This window comes from Helicoverpa zea, chromosome 3, assembly GCF_022581195.2.
Source record: "Helicoverpa zea isolate HzStark_Cry1AcR chromosome 3, ilHelZeax1.1, whole genome shotgun sequence".
Classification (NCBI taxonomy): Eukaryota; Metazoa; Arthropoda; class Insecta; order Lepidoptera; family Noctuidae; genus Helicoverpa; species Helicoverpa zea.
In genome coordinates, this window is record NC_061454.1 from 4,619,300 (window position 1) to 4,639,437 (window position 20,138).

The following is a 20,138-nucleotide window of genomic DNA, read 5'->3' on the forward strand; positions in this document are numbered from 1 at the left end:
GCGTTTAGCTATGTACAAATACTATGATTGTATCTCTACTGGCTTCCACCAGTGATTTCTCGCGCATTCCGTGGGACTCCGCTCACCCAGATAAAAAGGTAGCCTATAGCCTTCCTGGATAAATGGGTTATCAAAACTACTGGTCCGAATTTGAAAATTCTTTCAGTGATCGAAAGCTACACTCTTTCCGAGTAATATAGGCTATATTTCATACAGCTACGGGTAGTGGTTCCCACAGGACGCGGGTGACACCGCGGGAAAACGGCTTGTACTTCATGTAGTTCATATATGTAGATTCTACATAAATCATCAAATAGGTATTTGAAGGTACAATCCGTGCCAGTTCTGTCAGTCACTGAGACTTGTAGTCAGTTGTATCAATCCGTGATAGCGTTAAGTCAATCCGTATCTATGATAGGTGTTGTAATTCCCGGGCCACTGTTAATGAACGTTACAGACATGTTAACTGTTGCGTAGTGGGGAGATGTAAGCCGCTCTGATTGGTTATTATTCTGCTCGGTGATCTACGTTTGTGCTTTGATTTGTTTCTGACTACTTGGTTACATGGAAGATTGGGAGGTAGGTGTATGGACCTCCCGATAACATGACATACACAGGAAATGATGGCCCCCATGTCGATCAGATGAAAGACGTCCATTACTTTTCTGCATCATCAAAATACTGAAATTAAAGTTAACCTTTTTTTTATATGTAACGTAAACACATAACACATGTGTAGTGTTCGCCCTACCTGTGTCTCTGTAATTACCATCCGATAATTAGGATATCGGCTCGCTTGCCCACATAACGTCTTACTCCCGTGCCACACACTCTCCCGGTTTCCCGCCAACTGGCCATAGAGTATAGTGTGCACTCTCCGCGTCTATGCGACAACGAGACGACAGATATCGGTGATAATACAGTACACTACAACATGTAAATTAAGTAGATAGGTATAATTTTCAACCTGATCACAAAAATGCAGTTCTTATTTTTTTTTAGTTTTCGTCTTATTTTGGCAAGATAAGGCTGCGATGTTTTGCAACTATTAGTGCATGTTTGATCATAAGACCTCCATTCCACGAACAAACTATTAAATCGACGTGAAAATCATGTCTATCTTCTAGGACTAGGAGATGCACATGATCTGAACTTTGTTTTAATAGCAATGTTCCAAACCCTTTTCTAGAGTTAGAGTTATAGTCCTGGTCCGCTCCTGGTTTTCTAAGTCTTAACAATAGAAAAATTGCTTTATGCTTGTGTAGATTTGCACCACTTCGTTACTAAATTGCATAAAAATATATTCATACAGGCTTGTCTTCATTCGTTAAAGTTATTAATTAAGGCTGTTACATATTTATAACCTTTGCTAAAGGTAGGCAACTAGGCTTGAACATATTTACGACATTTATAATGTCAATATGTATGTATGTGCATTTGTTAATATAATATACTCACCTATTTACATGAGTTATTTCGCTGTTTGGGGTTCAGTGGAATATATGGGAAAGCCTGGCACTTATAATACATCGTTTGGTACACAGAATTCGGTGAAAAATGTGTTTAAATCACTATTTTGAAGGTGCTTTCAAAAGAGGGGTAATGTTTCAATTTGGTTATTTTGAGTATATCATACAAATTGAATATACCAAAGTGGTTTTTGTGTGTCACAGCCATTTAGCTTTGACAACAACTGCAGCAGAACTCGTGTTAACGGAGTTGATATACCAATTTAGGCATATTTTGCTCGGTACGGAACCCGTCTACAATGTTTATTCACTATTGACTTGCATTTTTTGTATCGAAGGCAGTGTTGTGTGAAAATGCGAATATGGTTTAAGGACAAGTTGAAGAAAATAAGGTTCTCTTCACACTGTTACGATGCAGCTTGAGTAGCTACATTGGGTAGAAAATTACAACGTACTAAAATAATTGTTTCTAAGGGAAGGTACTACATTAAATGTAGCTAATAAAGCTTTTTAGTTAAATAAGTTTTGGTTATTGTATCAAATATTTCAGAACAGGCTTTTCCTTGCGTCTGTAACGTCCTTCATGCATCCGGATAAAAGTAGTCTAAGTACATAGTTTTTCCGAATAAATAGGCTTTCTAACAGTTTGTGACATCTTCAAGTTAATGAACTTTATTATAATTTTTGGACTGCCACGACCACGCATCCCACGACCTCCGAATGTAATTTATCTAGCCTCACAGTTGCAACTAATTCTGCCCCACTCGACCGGCTCATTACCCCTTTTCAGTTGGAAGTTGGAACACTCTTTCCACTCAGACTTACACAAATTCACATTTGCAATCAGAGCCCGGAGAAAAGTTCCTCCTACCCACCGCCCCTCGCCCCCACGCCGCCTTTAATTAACAGAAAGTGGTTCATTAGAGCTTATTCATTAAAGCAAGGAGTAATTAGCGAACTCTAATGAATGCTGTAATAATGTAAGAGCGGCCGCGTCGGACTGCGGCCCGACTTCTAGATTAATCTAGAAGCTACGAATAATTTAGTAATGGCGTTAATTTATTACTGGACTGATTGCGGGTATTAGGAGTAGCTACTTACCTAAGTGGAGTGTTACATGGTATGGCAAAATTGTATGCGACTAAGCTGCTGTTTTTTTTTAAATTATTTATTACGTGGAGTGTCACCATTTGCCCTTATCGTATCGTTACCCTTAAAAATATCATAAACGAGAAACTCAGTTCGTTATGCTAAAATGGCCAGACAGGTGATATTTTTTTAGGGTACCTAAGAATTTATTGAAAGTAGTATCCCCCCAGGTATTGAAACAGTTGCGGACAAAGTCACTGGCGAAATCTAGCGTATAATTAATAATTAAGTATTATTGCTATTACATTTGGATGGATAATCAAAGAAGCACCACCGCAGTTTTCGCATCACAATTTGAGATGCTCAAATAATCATTCATCTCAACCGAGCATCAAACCCGGTACAACATTACCAAAACCATTACATTTATTCAAAGCTCCCACAAGAGACTTACGTTTATCTTAACTGAACTTTATTTTACTTTTTACAGCCTGAAATCGTAAACAAAGCCAGTGGGTTGTGAGAATCAATTATGCATCAATTACCTAAGTGAATCTGTTTAATTAGCGCTGATAGACGGTTTTTTAATTATTAAGCTTTTCACTGTTTGCAGCTAATACTAATTAACTTTGTTACTTAAATTCTTAGATAATGGAGAAAGTTCTATTGCAAGGAATGTTTTAATCTACAATGAAAACGTATAGAAAATGTACTTTTAGGTATATATAAAATCCTCATATAATTAGAGCATTTTTGTGCTCTATTTATAATTAACAAATTAATGTAAATGTGTGTCTTCTCTTTCTTTGATCATTTCATCATCATCTATGCGCTTACATGGGAATCGTAGGCATGCATGCGCTACGCCACGCTACGGCGTAGCACACGGTTAGCTACGATCGCATGGTGTCAACATACACATTGAATTTAAGGAAACTGACCTAAATATTTTTTTTAATGTTATTCAACAAATTGACTGAACGCATAAAAAATATTTCATCTTAATTTTGATTACTTACCCTTTTTTCATATATAGGTATACTTAAATTAATATAGATACCAGAATATGAAATCATAGTTATAATCATAATTTCCACCTTCAAAAACAACTCACAAGCGCTCAGACGCTATTTCCATAAAGAAAACAGCAGCCAACGTCACTGGAAGGGCCATGTTCATTAGTATTCCTCAAAATAGGATCGTTATGTTGTTTGTAGGTTTTCTTATGATGTCGGAACATGTTACCCATGGCTCGCTGGACCCGAACACGCATAATGATGTATGCTAACGTTATTAAAGTGTATCATAATAAGCCTCGGCTGAAAGAAAACAACGTACTGCTGGTGAAACAAGTTTGGATGGATTTGTAGTTTGGTTTTGTTTGTTGGTTTACAAGTTTGGCGTTTTCTTGGTGGCATCGTTAGTTAAATTAAATTATTCCTTCTATATTAATATTTATAATGAATAGAAGAAATTATTTTTCCATAGTTACCGTATCGAAAGAAAGCCTATGTAACCTATCGCCATACCAAATGAAGTTAACCGATTGATTAGGTTCTGTCATTTTGTTATCAATTTAAGGCGTACAAGAACAAACAAAGTAACTTTCGCAATTCTCGTACCTATGTATTAAGTAAGGATGTGTTGATAATTAAAATTTCTACGTTATTTTAATTTCTTATTTTGTGGAGTATTAAAAAAAAAAACTGTCCTGTGAATAACTTTATATATTAACAAAATCTTCATTATTCGTAATAGTTTAGTATTATGGACTCTGTACAAATTCTAAAATACTAAACTATTGAATAAGAAATAAATATTTCAATAAAGTAAAACTTGTTGCGCCGACCGTACAGAACTGCTCGAAGTGACCCTCAGTGCCTTACATACAGCTAACAATTGCTGCGGGACTATCCCGAGTCCGGCTCCGACATGTCCACCCTTGTTCATAGACAAATGAGCTCCTTCTTATTTATTTTAAAATATACCTCTTTTGTTTGTTATGAATTTATCATAGATATTTTTATTTATTAATTATTCCAACTAAGCTCTTTAATGTGGTTGCACTAAAATTTAAAATTATTTTCTTATAAAAGCTCGTTGAAATCTAAGATTAATTTATTCATCGTGTCCCATGTCATTAGTAGAAGATAATTTACTGTTGCTCTTTGTAATTAAAAGTTAAAGGTTTGTAATGAGACTAACAAGACAAGTTCGTACTAAATCGTCACCTGAACTCATTAAGTTACAGGCTTCGATTTTCAAAATGGAAAATATAAACGAGGTTGTATGCGTGTCGTGGCAGGAGGCGAGTGGTTTCGGCCATTACTAACGTGAATATTGTAGGGTGGCCTGCAGCGACTCTATTGATTAGTCTCTCGTATGCCACCCATCATTCATTCATACTCGTGTCCGCAGCCCGCGTCAGTCTCCCGGTATTTTTCGCCATTTCTAGCCAAAGGCCGAAGTACATATTTGATGGTGCGTCGGTCAGGAAGGAAGGCGTGCTACGTAATTGGTCGTGCCGCCGGATAAATTCTGATAGAACCCCTGGGTTCACCGCGTCGGATGTCTGTTAATGAGATCTGTTGAATATACAATTTTGTTCGAGTATTTTTTGCAGTTTTTTTCTTAATTGGAGTCATTGGTTTTTGAGTTGGGGTGTTGCACAATTAATTTTGGGAATGATTTTTGATTTGGGAAAGGCAAATATTAAACACTTGAAAAGTTGCGCCATCGTTTCAAATGATGTCTCAAAATAAATCCTCACACGTACATACCTTGTATATTTATTAAAACATAGTGCATAAACGCGTAACAGATTTACCTCGACTTAAGAATCGCTTAACTTATTAACAAAGTACCCACCTGTATCATAATATTCATACTCAACTAACTCTCACACTAAGAAAACTTCGCAATGAACCATTATCCATCGGAAGTTATTTCGATGATATTTTTGTGTTGTGAAATACTTGCCGGCACAACAAGATAATCCAATTGTCAGACCAAACTCGTGGCCAACAGGCGTGAGGCGCTTTCGTCTGTGCACTCCATTGGGGACCTACTAGGTGAACTCGAGAGCAAACTCGCGGTGATAATGGGTGTGAGATTGGCTTGAGAAAAGTGTTTTATTTGTATTGTTGTTGGGTTGGTGTAAGTATAAAGTACACTTGCTTTACAGTTGATTCCTAGTGCAATAAGTACTCGATTTTATAATATGCAGGACTATACTTCTGAAATAAAGCGACACAGGTTGCCGTTGTTATTTGTCATTTTATAAATATGTTCCTATGCTGTCTTGCTTATTGCTTTTTTATGCTGTGGTTTTTATCTGTTGTCTTCTAAATTGTTGTCTTCTTTTTCATATTGGAAATATTCTTGTCTCTTGTTTGTGTTTAATAAATATCTATATGTATATCTTGAACATGAAAATAAACTTTTAAACAGAAATGCGTGTAAATCCCCTGACAACAGCAAGTTATGAAAAATCTATATAAATTGAGCCAAAACCGTGGTAGTGGTACAGAATTCGGACGATATGATATAGATGTTTGGGCTCAGATTACAGGCTGATAGAAACCCGATGGGTTTCATGTTCACTCATTGAACGGAAGGCTCGATGTAACGTGAACGCGCTCAGATTTGTCACATAATGCCCAAAAAGGATAATAAATAAAAGCAAACTTTTTACGAAATAAAAACCATATTTTTTTAATGTCACGCTTCTTAGTTCTAAATTCAAATTCACGTGAATGCGTGTTATAAAGGCATACGTACTAAGATGCAGAATGTTCATTCGTTCATGAAAGAAATAAGGATTTTTATTCGCGTTTTCTCAACGTCTTTTAATGTCCGCTTAATTTATTTTATAGTTCGTTTATAAATTACAAATTGGTTCTTTACTCCAAAGAGTTTGTCTTATTGCACGTGGGAATGAATGTGGTCGATCTTAGTTAACATTTCCAACGAGCTTTAAAGAGTTAATCAGATAAATTAGACCCGTATTATAGTCGTTATTTACTAAGCCTTAAGATCTAATCTTTAATCGTTAAAATAATAAAGGTTTTGTTGTTGTAGTAATCTGCATGATTAAGCAACACTTTATCCACAAATGGCTAAGTAAATTCAGATTTTTCTTACCGTTCGCATAAAGGAAATGAAATCGAAATATTTCTGAATACTAATTCACCGTCTCGTCCACTCATTGTGTCATGGCGCCAGTCAAAAAAGGCTTCGGGAAGGCTTGTTTACATAATCGTTCAATTTGCAATGTTAAACAATTTGGACCAGATGTTTTCTTGCTTTTTATTTTAATCCAACAAAATGTAAGTAACTGCTTGTTTTTACTCCGGAACAATACGGTTTGAGAGCATCCAACATTAATTTAAATTAAATGGAATGTTTAATTTTGTTTTTTTTTTCTGCCTAGATAGAAGTAAAATAGATTTCTCAGAAATAGGGGATTGTAAGGAGTCTAAAAGAAAGATAGGGTTATGTTGTCTGCTAATTGGGTCGTGGGTTGTCAGCTAGGCAGTCAAAATATTTAGTTGAAAAGGCTAGGCATGATGATGATAAACTGGAAATTACATTCCAGGGTAAAATGTCTAAATATCTTTTATTATCTTTTTATTTCTTTAATACTTCGTGGATAATATCAGACTGTTTATATTATTACTTATATATGTTTTTTTTCTATTACCATTGTAAAGAGAAATCTGTATCTGATGTATTTTGCATATTAGGAGTTTCCAATAAGAAAGATAAATAATGTCGGGACACCCAAAGATTCTCTTACTGACTACCAGAATTCAGTTTCAGGTTTCGTAAGAAGCTTTCAGACATCTACTGCAGAACGCAAGCTTAGTGCGATTTTGGATGGAGTCGTGCCTTTGTATGGCAGATTTATTAATAAACCAACTTGATAACATAAATCATAAATCTAAGGAGTATGTAATAGTTTTTTATTTAAGCCTTCAACTACAGATTACTTAATACTTACTACTAATTCATCCAGTTGATGTATATGCATTTTTGGTACATCCAAAAAACGTGGCTCCCTGGATGCGGAGGACAGATATTGTTAGGGTATAGATGATCTCCCTACATGTCGCTATCACACCAAGCATTGCTTCACCTTGTGATTGATTCACTCATGCGGCAGCTATTTAGCCAAGCTATATGAACGGTATGGTATAGGTATGGGGAATTGAAACAGCGTAAATAATTTACAAAATTTTATTTTCTCCTCCTGTCACCGGCTCTCTTAGGCTAGGTATTGTATGTTCTTTCTTTGTGTATTGGTAACACCATAACTGTCGTTCTAACAAACCGCCACAGGCTTCAGGTCTGACTTTGGACCGAAGATCTTGAACGAAAATGACAGACATTTTGTCGGCAACTGCTCAAGCGTTATTAAAGGTCTAACATATTTTAACTTGTCTGATACTAAGGTAGTTCTCCATAACATAAGTCAGACCAAAAACCTGTGGTGTTTTCCGTAAATTAAACATATCTTTAGATGGCAAGATTCACTAAACGCTAACATTATATTTTATGCCGGCCACAAACATTGTCAGATACAATCTAATGACATACAGTTCTGATTAAAGTTCTAACCACTAAAATCTTGAATTCCAATAAAAGGAAAGTATTTTATCATGAATTTACTAACGTCGTTGAGTATAAAGAATAAATATACTATTCTGAATGAATATTGAGCTGACTCTATGTAGGTAATATTTATATGGAGTTTCAGTCGTCGATATAAACCTTTGGGAAATAATTAGTGAACTTTTGATTTAATGGTTGTTTCATAATAGTTAATGATATATTCTTTAATACATGTAGGCTATAGGAGCGACACATTTTTTTAAAACGTCGTCTCTATTTATAAAACTGGCACGTGATTGATGATCACACTTTATCTTAAAGGGCAGTATAAGTTATTTAAGTACAGAACCTGGATTACGAGAAAAACAGTTTATTTGTTGTTTTCATTATTTCCTTTTGGTTTATTTCGCCAACTTTGTCTGCAACGACTTATTCATAGGTACACATATAAAGGAATGTTAGCGTTTAAGGTTACTTATATACAATAACTGTATACATTTAAAAATCGATCGAACAACTGGTAAAACGTAGATCAATATATACAGAGACCGTTATTTACTTGAATTTAAACTTCAAAGATGTTGGCATCAAAATTATTGCTACGAAGTTTTGCGCCCAAACTTTAGCATCGGAACACATTAGGCAATTTTTCTTCAGAAAAGTGTTCCGATTCGTAAACCAAAAGCCATGTAGTAATGTTATTAACTTCTACATTACCATTACGTCAAACAAAAAAAAAAATGCTTTTGTGTTTTGAATCGGCTTTTCAAATAAAAGTTGCCTAACAAGCCCTCGCTTAGGTACAAGATGTGTCTACTTAAATCTATGGTGTTTATACTAATATTTACAATATAAACGTATTAATAACGAGTCAATTGATTTACAGCTCGTTTACAAAGAAATAACAAAAGACGAGAGAACTATTTACACAGCAAGGTTGCAAATCACAGGGAGGCGTGCGCAAGAAACATTGTTGTTGCGATATATCATAGCGGTAATTAAAATTAAAGTAAAAAGTACAATCTCTGGCAAGATTCGACATTGCTTTCTTACGTTTTATAATATATTTTATGGCTGTCAGCAAATATTGCAAGACGCATGGAGTTTTAGGTGTCTCACGATTAATCACAAATGTAAAAATTTTTTAAACGGAGAAGTAACCCCAAATACCCTTTAGGCTAGATTGCATACTCTTAATGTATTTATTGATGCAACTTGCTTCTTGAGCTAATACTTCATTTCTAATATTTCGTTCATTTTTTTATTCAAATTAATGTTTGCTGATAAAATGCATATTCATTTGTTGTTTCGATGGTGAAATTGCAATCTGCGCAAGTACTACAACAGCATTCACAAAATTACGCAGTTATAATTTATTTTGTTCGATGGATCGAGTTCATATAAAATAAAAGAGTGCTTCAAAAACAACAGCTTTTTAATATTAAAGATATGCTTGATCTTTCCACGTCCACCATTAATTATCACTTTAATTTAAAATAGAAACAACACGCTTGTGTTTAACACATCTCGTTCTGTTCAACTCTTAAGTATCAGTAATTTAATGGAAATTTACATATAGCAAGTTAAAGTTATATAAATTGCCATTTTCACAACCGAAATTAAATATGTAGTAGGTACTAACGTATAACTTAACAGTTCACTGACAGAAGAAAAATTGTTACTGACGGCCAGCTTCCCAGCTGTCAGTAATAATTTTGTCTGTGTCGTAAGTTCAATAAATTGTCTGTGGCACAACACTGTCACTCAGTCTCGCCGTCGCTGGCCGGAGACGGGAGATGACATTTGAGGGATGTCGACGGCTTCGTGAGGTCGAGAGCGGGCTCGTGCGAGGGGCCGGGCGCGGCCGGGGCGGGCTGCAGGCTCAACAGGCTCGGAGGTTGGACGTACGGCGAGAGCATGCCGGCCGGGGCCTCCGCCGGCGGACACATCGCGGGCGGCGTCCAGCAAGCAGCGCTCGACGCCTCCGGAGCCATGGCCGCCGCGCTCAAGTACGAACACGACATCATCTGAAACAATTACAAATTCATTTTAAAAGATCTCCGGCATTACCTTGAGCGAAATTAGGTTGATTGTGCGTGTAATCTCCGAGAGAGATTGGAGTAAAAACAGGGCTTACATAAATAATGAAATATGTAGTATTATGAGATGAGAGGCCTGAAGAATTCGTGGATGGAGGGGGTTCTGTAATCACGCTAATGGCCAATGCGCAGCATAGCCGCGGGCCCCCCGCACCCCGCGCCGCCTCCTCAAGGAGGCTTTCATGCTAATGCAGATTGGGCGCAGGAGCAACACTAAATCGCATCACATGTCCGACACCTCGTAACTTCGCCGGAACTCTGAACTTATCACTTTGGGAAATTACATAAGAATATGATTTTTATTGCAGATCCTAGAGGTTCTACTACTAAATTTTATATATTGTATCCATAAAATAACAAAATGTTGTATATGGCTTCTCACGTTTGCCAATATATCTTAAAGTAATTGTAAGTAAAGCATTTAGTGGCTATATATCACAGCGCGGGTGCAGGGCGCCGCTCGCGTCCATTTTTCACACATATCGCTGTGAAATTGATTACCTACACAATACACGAGGCGTCCGAACAGCCACTGCTGTTGTCCTAACAACTTGCTTCAATAACACGAGTATGTTGTACTAATATTGTCAAACTTGATATAAGGTACCTAACGAAATTTCTCTCAAAATGTATGAATGGCAAATTGATTTGTAGCTCGGGCGATAGGCTTGTACTGCTATAATAGTTTCATAGTTAATATGGAGTACAAAAGCCTCCACACAATTGGCATAGTTGGAGGCAACAGCTGCTCGCGTACACGGAGTGTTCTAACAATGATATTGTAACTTTAATATTTATTGCACTTGATCAACTCTGCGCAAGTTTTATGGAACTGCCTCCAAACATGTATTATGTGAGCACGCTAAAAACGACGAATTTTAATGCATAAATTAAGTTTATCCAAAAGCAACAATCTACTCACGTCAAGTCTTTAAACAAGCAGAACTTAATTAACTTGACGCCATTGTGCCCAAGAACGTAAAGTGCATAATTAAACCCTTCACGTAAACGCTTTGGTTAATATGTTTAAGCGTGGGTATTGCTTTAGGAGACCTAAACTCTCCTATGAGAATAAACAGGGTCTGAGGCGGGCGCGCTGGACGAGCCTCGCCGCACAAATGAATTAGTGGTGTTGTGACCCCCCCCTCGCGGCCGGCCGGCGGGCCACGCAGGGCGGGGGGCATGTTGCGATTAAAATATAATTAGGCGCTCGGCAATTGTTTCGCCATCGAGCCAGGTGGTGCGGCTCAGGGTTGCGGGAGGGTTTCCAATTACGTGCGCCCGGTGGCCGCGGAAAACACGCTTATTGCCTAATAATAGGACGGGGGGAGCAATATGAGGATCTTGTGTGGCTGATTAATTATTTCACGCGGCGGCTCGTTCGTGTTAAAAATCGAGGATACCTGTGCGGTGATAGGGGGTGATTGTAACGCGATATTAATTGCTATCAAGACTGAGGTGACTAATAAATCACGTTCACCTACCGTTGGTACTTTCAGCATTAATGAATTCAAACGGGCTGCGATAATTGCGTACCTAATTACGGGCGGACGGAGCTGTCTAATTTATCACTGTCGGATTATGAATTAGGAATGGCGTTAATTAAACATGCATAATATTTGTGGAGGCGATGTAATGGTGTGTTACGGTGGCGCATTTCAGCCTTGTACTCGGCTCTTAATATATGAACATATTATTTTCGCAAGTCTTCTTGTATAATTCAATGCAATTATGATTTGTTATTAATGTTTCATGCATCATTTTAACTTTCGAATATCTATTTTTTGCTTACACCTATTTATGACTTTGAGATTTACATAACTCTTATTTCTTTTAACAGCCTGATTTCAAAATATTAAAAAAAAAAATACGGATATGCAAACAAACTAAATAGCCATAATTTTAACGAAACCTAATTTTAATATACAACATACAAAGGAAGGATAGATTTCCATGCACCTTTCTGCCCTAACCTCATTATAGTGCAGACGGGGTTGCAATTCGTTAAGGTCAGTTGAGGGCAGTTCCCAACCCCTCATGTGTTTGTCATTTTAATACTACTTCTAAGCTTGAAGCATTTCATTTTAAATGTACCTATTAATTAACAAGCAGCAGTATTAAAGTTTCTAAAATACCATAAGAATAAAGTAGGTAAAAATATAAGGTAGCCCGTTCATGTACCTACTTTCAAACCTGACCTGAGGGAATTCCTTCAAGTACTCATCAAAAAGCCTACCTCCAATGTCGAATCCTTTTTGCGAAAACAAGAATAGGCGATCGTCTAGGCAACATTTATTTACATCCCAATAAAAAAACCCTTTCAGACCATGTTTAAAAATTCACGATATTCATACCCAACTTAATTCAATTAGAATCAAACGTATTGGGGTCAACAAACCGTAAGACCAACTAACGAAGGTACGGACCGGCAAAAAAGTTGCCAAAAATAGTTCGTGTAAGTGTCTGTATGTGTGTGTGCAACCCTGTAAAGGTCAGGGACACGGTGCCCGGGTCAGGGGGTCGCGTGACCTCGCCCGCTGCACCGTAATCACCGATATACGATATTGCTCAAGAATGGAAGGCTATATTAAACTCGAAACGATTCGTAGCTATTGTACCAGAAACTGCATTATAACCAGTAACCTTAGTTATGCAATCTGTACTAAGAAATACTACGTTTTCATTACATTCTCTAAGATTTCATTAAATAAACCAAATTACAATGTATTTGCATTAATTTCGGCATCTACATACGTTTAAGCACAGTATTTATTGAATAGACAATAGGCCCGCTTCTAACACAAATTTCGGTTATTACAGACATACCGTAAGGAACTTCTGCGTATGTGCGTTCAATTTAATATCGGCCATTGAATAGAAAACGCCTCTGCGCTCACAATGGTCCATCGGCATTCCATTAACTACTAGAGCAAACACGGGGACGCGTGCGGGCACTAACTCAATACAAAACGATTCCTAGCGAACGATACTCGCACATTCGGGACATTCCTATTCGATTGTAACAACACTAACGACTGTTTATATTGGCGGCGGGTTGGGCCCGATCCGGCCGACAATCGGGGCCCGGACGGACTTTCGCGAGACAATGCAAGACTGGGCCTAAATAATTTAATAGTTGTAGGCGGTGGCGCGGCTTCGAGCGGTCGGCAAACAGTCGGCCGACGTACGACGATATTGCATCGAGGTCTATCGGCCCAAGGTTTATGAAGTAAGCCTTTGTCTTGCACGCGTTGATTAATTGTCTGCCACGTGTGAGACTCGCTTTGTTTTGATTCGAAAGTTCGTTTCCTAATAGAAGTTGTGCATGGAAAGTTTTGGTACTTTGTGCTTTTGTGAATAATTACTCAAAATTAATGACATTTGATTTTAAAGAAAGTGGGTGACCGGGTTGGCTTATTTGAGACCGAACAGTGCCAACTAGTTCTTAGATTGAAACAAGAAAAAAAAACAATAAACTATTTATTATTCTAAGCATATTTCTATTTTTTAATTTGAATAAAACTTCAGAAGTTTCTTTCTCAAAAATAATTGCACCGCGGCGAAACTTTGGAAGACCTATGGACTCAGTGAGGATGTCCTTCACAAAGTTTTCCTTTTTCATAGACATAATGGATGATATGAAGCTCTGAGGTAAGCCTCAGAGCTTCATATCATCCATTATGTCTTAGGGTCAGACGTTAAACTGTTTATTAGAACTCTTTAAGTATTTTTGTCAATTGGTAACTTAAACTTACTGATAATAAATAACAAGAGATATTGAGTGAACCTATGTATAATATTTTTTTTTCGAAATAATAGGCACTTTACACACTTTTTGGAGAGCAATTTTTCAAAGCATACACTTTTCTTTATAACCTCAAACAGATTACCCGAAAAGCTCTACTTAGTAATTTCGCCTAATATGCGAGTGCCATAAACACAACGAGAGCCGCTAAAGATATCGCGAGGTAAGATATAAGAGTGATAGTGAGCGTTGGGCGGGCGGCAATAAATTAGGGCGGGCGGACTAGGGCGGCGTCGCGTGCGCCGCGGCCGTTTGTCGCGTAGCGTGCGCCCGCGCTCATTGCTTATTCATGCACGGTAAGCACGCACAGGTAAGGCGCACACTATCATACAAAAGTGTTGCCCTACCGATAATGGGTTAAACACTGCTAAATTACACCGATTGCATACGGAGATTATTTTTGCTAATAAATAGTGGATTGGATAATTTGATTTTAGGTGGGAAACTTGATTTTTGTTTATATAATATTTATCAAATTATTGTATTTTATTTTTCATTTAAAATAAAACGTACACTTAACTTGAACTAAACATTATATAAAGTGATTTTAAAATATGTGCCTACAGGCTATGCGTAGTGGTGAGGCGGCTGCTTTGTGTCGCGTCTGACGGCTCGATGACCGCACATTAATCATCATTCGCGTCTTAGTGATAAGCTCTCATCCGCTGTCAACGCCTGTCTCCACCACTGACAACTTCATCAAATCATCGTATTTAATCCTACAACTTCACTATGAGTTTCCCAGAATAGAGCCTCAGCAATAATCACATTTTAGTATCATAATTATACACGAGTATCGATAACCCATCTGTTACCTAGATACTTATGAAATCAAGTTCCCGACAAGTTTTACGTTCAAAGCAAAATTTGACTTATACTGGATATATTACTAAGAACTCGTAAAGTTACAATAACGTAGTTGATTCTTACGTAAACTTTAAAGAAATAAGTGTATACGTCAAAGGATTTCGCATAATTCCCGATAACGAGCGTTCGAGTCGCTCTCTTACTTCAAAGCCGCGTTTCAGTTACAGTTTATTATTAATAAAATTTGGGTGGGTTTGGTAGCGGGGAGCGGGGCGAGCGGAGCGCTCGGCGGCTGTAACGAGCGTGGTCCGCCTCGTTATCGGCAGCGCCGGCCGGTCAGCGCCGCGGAAAATTCGCCCGAAACTGACGCGCGTGAAAATTTAATGAACGGCCGGACGCTAGTTAACTAAAAGGTAAAGTGCACCCTCTTGACGTGTTCGGTAAATATTAATAGTGAGTGTGCTAGCGTGCGCCATTAAAAATGCACGAGTCCGCGGACACGCTGGCCCGCCGGCGACCGACGCGTTCATTAGCCTCTTTACATGCGGTCCCCGGGCCCTCCTCCAAATTAACTCCAGCTCGAGGCACGTCGCGCGTCTCAGACTTACATCTCCTACATTATAACAACAAATTAGGATTTTTCCGTCAGCCTGCTTTGTCGTCCAATTTATCCGATAAAATGCGACATTCAATATCGAACTTCCTCGGATGCCGTGCTCTGCGTGGCCTGCAAACACTTCCTGAGAACAAGTTTTACTATTGAAGCCATTTTAAAACTCTTACGGATGCTATTAAGGATAATAGAAACTGTCTAGCTGGAACGATGAGTCCAGGAATTATGTCTGGGACTGGAATGATCTAAGTTTGACTTTTATGTCGTTTTTCGTTTCGAGAAAGCGCGGCTGTTCACGGTCCGTGCGAAAAGTCCGTGAGTAAGTGTAGGAGCTGGTCACACTGACGGCTGAAGGCGAGGACGCGGGGAGACGCGGACGAGGGCGCGAGTGAGCCGTGGTATCTGTTACCGAGTAATGAGGATCGTTAATTATGTATCGCTAGGTGCGTAAGCTTTTCAATTTGGGAACGGTTCAGTGTCGCGGGCTCTCGCGAACGAGGTCAAGGGTTCGCGACTCTCTCAACCCTGAGGGGCTGCCAAATTAATGAGGCACTCCTTTGTAATAAAGAAATAACAAGAACTGCGCACGCGAACCCGGCCTCGCCGACTTCGATGTCATTAAAGGCGTCGCGAAGTCTTGAAAGGAGTCGTTACCGCGCCTCGCCTAAACAACTGAGTTTTCATCAACATTCCGAAATATACACATAAATTGCTAAGCACTCACGCTAAGAAAAGGAACATTGAAAATAATGTTCAAAAATTATGAAGAGATGCTGAAACGGGATGAATATAGGAGCCGTAGGATTATAAAGCATGGCCGAATGATTGCAGCACTAATATTGTGTGTCTATTTTAGCAGTAGTTGCAATTGTTTCCCGCAAGTAAGGCAGTGTGTACACGGTTGTGACGGTTCATATTAGTGGAACAGACGGGGTAGATTACAGCGGGGGTGCGCCCGGTCCCGGCGGCCTGCGGCCACGGGTTTCTAAGTCCCGGCTAATTGGATGAGCCGCCAGGCCAGCCCAATTAGCAGCACCGTTGTGATTCATTTTAATCGGGCGCCCTTATCAGTGCACCACTCAGCGCCGGTGTAACCTTACCTTTAAAATATATTTATTTTTATATGAGCAAAATTAAATTAAATTAACGCTGTTAAGACGGATTATTTCATAGCTAAGATCAAGGAAGATGCCTTGACATAGATAGAAATAAATAAATATTCTAGATAATAATATTGTATATTCTGCGGGCAAGTAAAAGAATTCTAACTTTAAATCTTAGAAGAATTTACTATTTGAAACAAAGAAAAATTATTAAGTAGGTATGAAATATTGAATTAGTGCAATTTGACAGGTGTATCTCAGACACATGAATGTCTAGAACGTTCCACATCAGGGTTTTATATTTTTGTTTCTTTTAAGGATATGATAAAAAAAGCTTAATAAGATGGCAACTTATTTTTTAAGAAGACATTAATTTCTAATTAGGATACTTGTAAGCCTCAAGCGTTTAGAAATCTCTGTTAAAGCTCTTCCTTAAAGGTCATTTCCATTTGCTATATTAAAAACTTCATAGAGGTCTTGCTATATAACCTCAAAATTATAGGCACTTGTTTAAATATATAACCGGTTTTATCTGGTTAAATAAGTCAACAAGATTATAATATAGAGAGATAATTATTTATAATTTAAACATTTTTATTTAACAGCTAGACAGCAATAATTGAAGGTTGTCTATAGTTGTTGCACTTGTGTCTATAACATTAAATAGTTAATTAATATTTTTATTTACATTTATGTTCACTAGGCAACTAGGAAGTCCTGCAATTGAAACATGGTTAGTATGTATTCAGCCTTAATTAATTTGCTCAATTAGTTTTATGGATATTTCCTCTATAAAGATATACACATAAAATATAATAGAAAATGTGCTAAATGATATGAGAGTCCATAACTATGAGTACACGTAACTATGCATGTTTCAAAACCTATTCTAGAATATTTTTCTTTAGGTACAAAATCAAGTTAAATAGCTTTCTATAAGTCAAAACCACTGCAACAAATTATCTATTTCTGTCTTACCTAGCTGAAAGTAACAAAACTGTCTCTGTCAATTAACATGAAACTTATAAATTACGTCAGAATAGAGGCTAGTGGGGCGACCAAACAACCCGGGAACCCTCTACTTATCCCGGGAACTCCGTACCTTATCCCGTGACATAGGCCCGGCCCTAGATAAGAATTAATCAAGCCAGGCCGTCCCGCCAGTCAATGAACGCATTTGAGTGGAAAATAAAAATAGAAGGACAAATTGCTTGTGTATTTCGACAGTCTATTTCTTTGCATTTTATTATGATAAGTGTAGTTAAGATAGGACACATGTTGCCATTATTGGTCTACTTAGATTAAGTCGATTTTTTAATGTCTTGGTGGTAACAAACACGTCAGCAGTTAGACTGTAGCTCTAGGTATAGGTAGACTCATCAGAATGACATCAGTGTTACTTTGGAAAAAATCATAAGCTGTTGAAATAAGTTAGCCCACAGCAAACCAACAGCACAGAACAATGATAAAAAATCTCAACACCGACCTCCCAACACATCCAACACTACCACAGAAACCAACATACGGAACCAAACTAAAAAAAAAATAACACACAAAAATCTGAGTTTTTCATCAAGCGAAATGCATTCGATCGCGGCATATCAAGCAGAGTCCGTCCATTAACGGCACAAGTTTACAAAACACAAAACAAGCGAGGCCGTGCGAGGGAGACGACAAGAGAAACCACTTCCGCAATGAGATGGGGCACTTCCTGTGATTGAGGGCGCCCATCGGCCGCGCTTCGTCCTGCCGGATCGCGCCCTACACTTGCGCAACTTTCTCTAATGTCAAATTAGCTGTACGAGAAAATTGCGTGCTGTTCTCGAGCTCGAGTTTTTGGACTTCGAGGGTCTTATTAGTGAATATCGTTGAAGAAGTCTTTATGCCTTGAAGTTATACAGATTCAGCAACTACAGTTTCTAACGTTGTAACGTCATTAACTTGTTAAATACCCACGATTGAATGGTCGTTCGATGAATGACAAGATTTCAATAGAAATTAACTCCTCATTACTTTCTCTTTTCTAAAAGACATTGTACTCATTCATCACCCATTGAGACATCATTCTTAGGAGACTAGAGTCGTTTAATGGTCAACATAATCGACTCCTTAACTATGTTTAAATAAAGTGGATAATAATAGTATCAAATGATCGTTCCTGGTTTAACTGTGTAAATGAAGTCGTATCGTGCACATTTGGCAAATGCGATGGGTACATATTGTGTAGTAAACGAAGGCACGCATAGTAGTGCTGGCTGTGAACACTGGCTCGCCGTGTAATTTCCAGTGCATCCCGTTCTCATCTCTCTCGCTCAGCTAAGTAATGACTTAGATCCATTCCCGGATAAATAGCAAATTGAATGTGTGCCCCTCGTAGTGTGGCGTGCACCACCCCGTCTGCGAGCCAAGCTGCATGTGTGTGCGTGCGGCCTACGTGTGTGTGCACTGATAATGCAAGCTGTATATTTTGGTGATTAGTGGCGCTTGCCTATTAATTCTACCAGACTTTAAATACTTTTTGAGATGAGCGATCGTAATGTCTGAGTGAATAATTATTTCCACATGGCGAATACTTTGCAAAACATTAAACTGGAAGCACCACTCATTTTGGAGGAACCGGGGTAGTTAAAACTATGTTTTAAAAACTAATTTTGCAGCGAAGCTGGCTCCGTCGATAACCCGCTACTATTTACAATGTTTTTCGTCGGTCGTATTTTTTGGCTTGTTTTACGGTCGACGAATATGAAAAGTTTTGAGCAGCTCTCTCCGAGAGGCGTAAAGGCGGTTTACGACGCGTCTTCGAGTTGAATGCGCCACATGTTAGCGTGTTCCACTGAATTTCCTCGCGGTATAACCGCATTACACGTGCTCTATGACCTGACCATGAAAATTTTAAACGTCTCGCTTCAAACTAAACGGCTCGTTCTCGCCATCGTAAGTTGGCAATGGCAACGGGTGCATAATATACAACCCGCATTTGTTGAGGCGAGTGCTTGTGGTTAGCTTAGAACCGACATCTTTTTAAACATTGCACAATGCAATCCCGACTGGGCCAGCTGCAAAAACTCCCGCTCCGGGACAACAAAGAGATGTCCTTATAAATTCTCGATTAAATTTTGGATACGAGCTCCAATGAACACAAATTCCTAGAGTCGGTCCAATAAAGGACGCCGTGCAGCCGCGTTAGGAGGCCATAAACGAACGTATTATCCATGTAAGGCGGAATAGCCGTTGCACAATTAATTGTTTCATTTTGGGAAACAATTCCCGCTCCTCATTCAATTAAGAGCGGCGACTAAGGGGAGTGGGGCGGCGGGGGGTCGGGCTACCCCGCCCGCTCATGAGACGGACGTATTAATAGCGCCTGCAATATTGATATACTCGTATCGTATCCCACGTACCGCGTTCGAATACGATATTGTTTGTTAGCGAATTCGATTTGTGTCGATCATAAATCTTGCGCCTTATGTTGAATTTAGAGTTGATTGAATTCGCACCGTGGAACGCAAGCGGAAGGAGCGAGTGTCGCGCGAGGCCCGC

The 20,138-nt window shown here is 38.5% G+C and overlaps 1 protein-coding gene across 2 annotated transcripts in view; it reads right to left on the reverse strand.

Annotated features, from left to right (window-relative positions):
• Window positions 1-7,782: 7,782 nt before the first annotated feature.
• Window positions 7,783-20,138, reverse strand: part of LOC124646096 (LIM domain transcription factor LMO4) — an 83,185-nt gene continuing 70,829 nt past the window's right edge. For both annotated transcript variants that reach the window (XM_047186142.1, XM_047186141.1), the window contains exon 5: window positions 7,783-10,198. The gene's annotated coding sequence lies outside the window, so the exon portion shown is untranslated. The remainder of the gene's footprint in view (window positions 10,199-20,138) is intronic.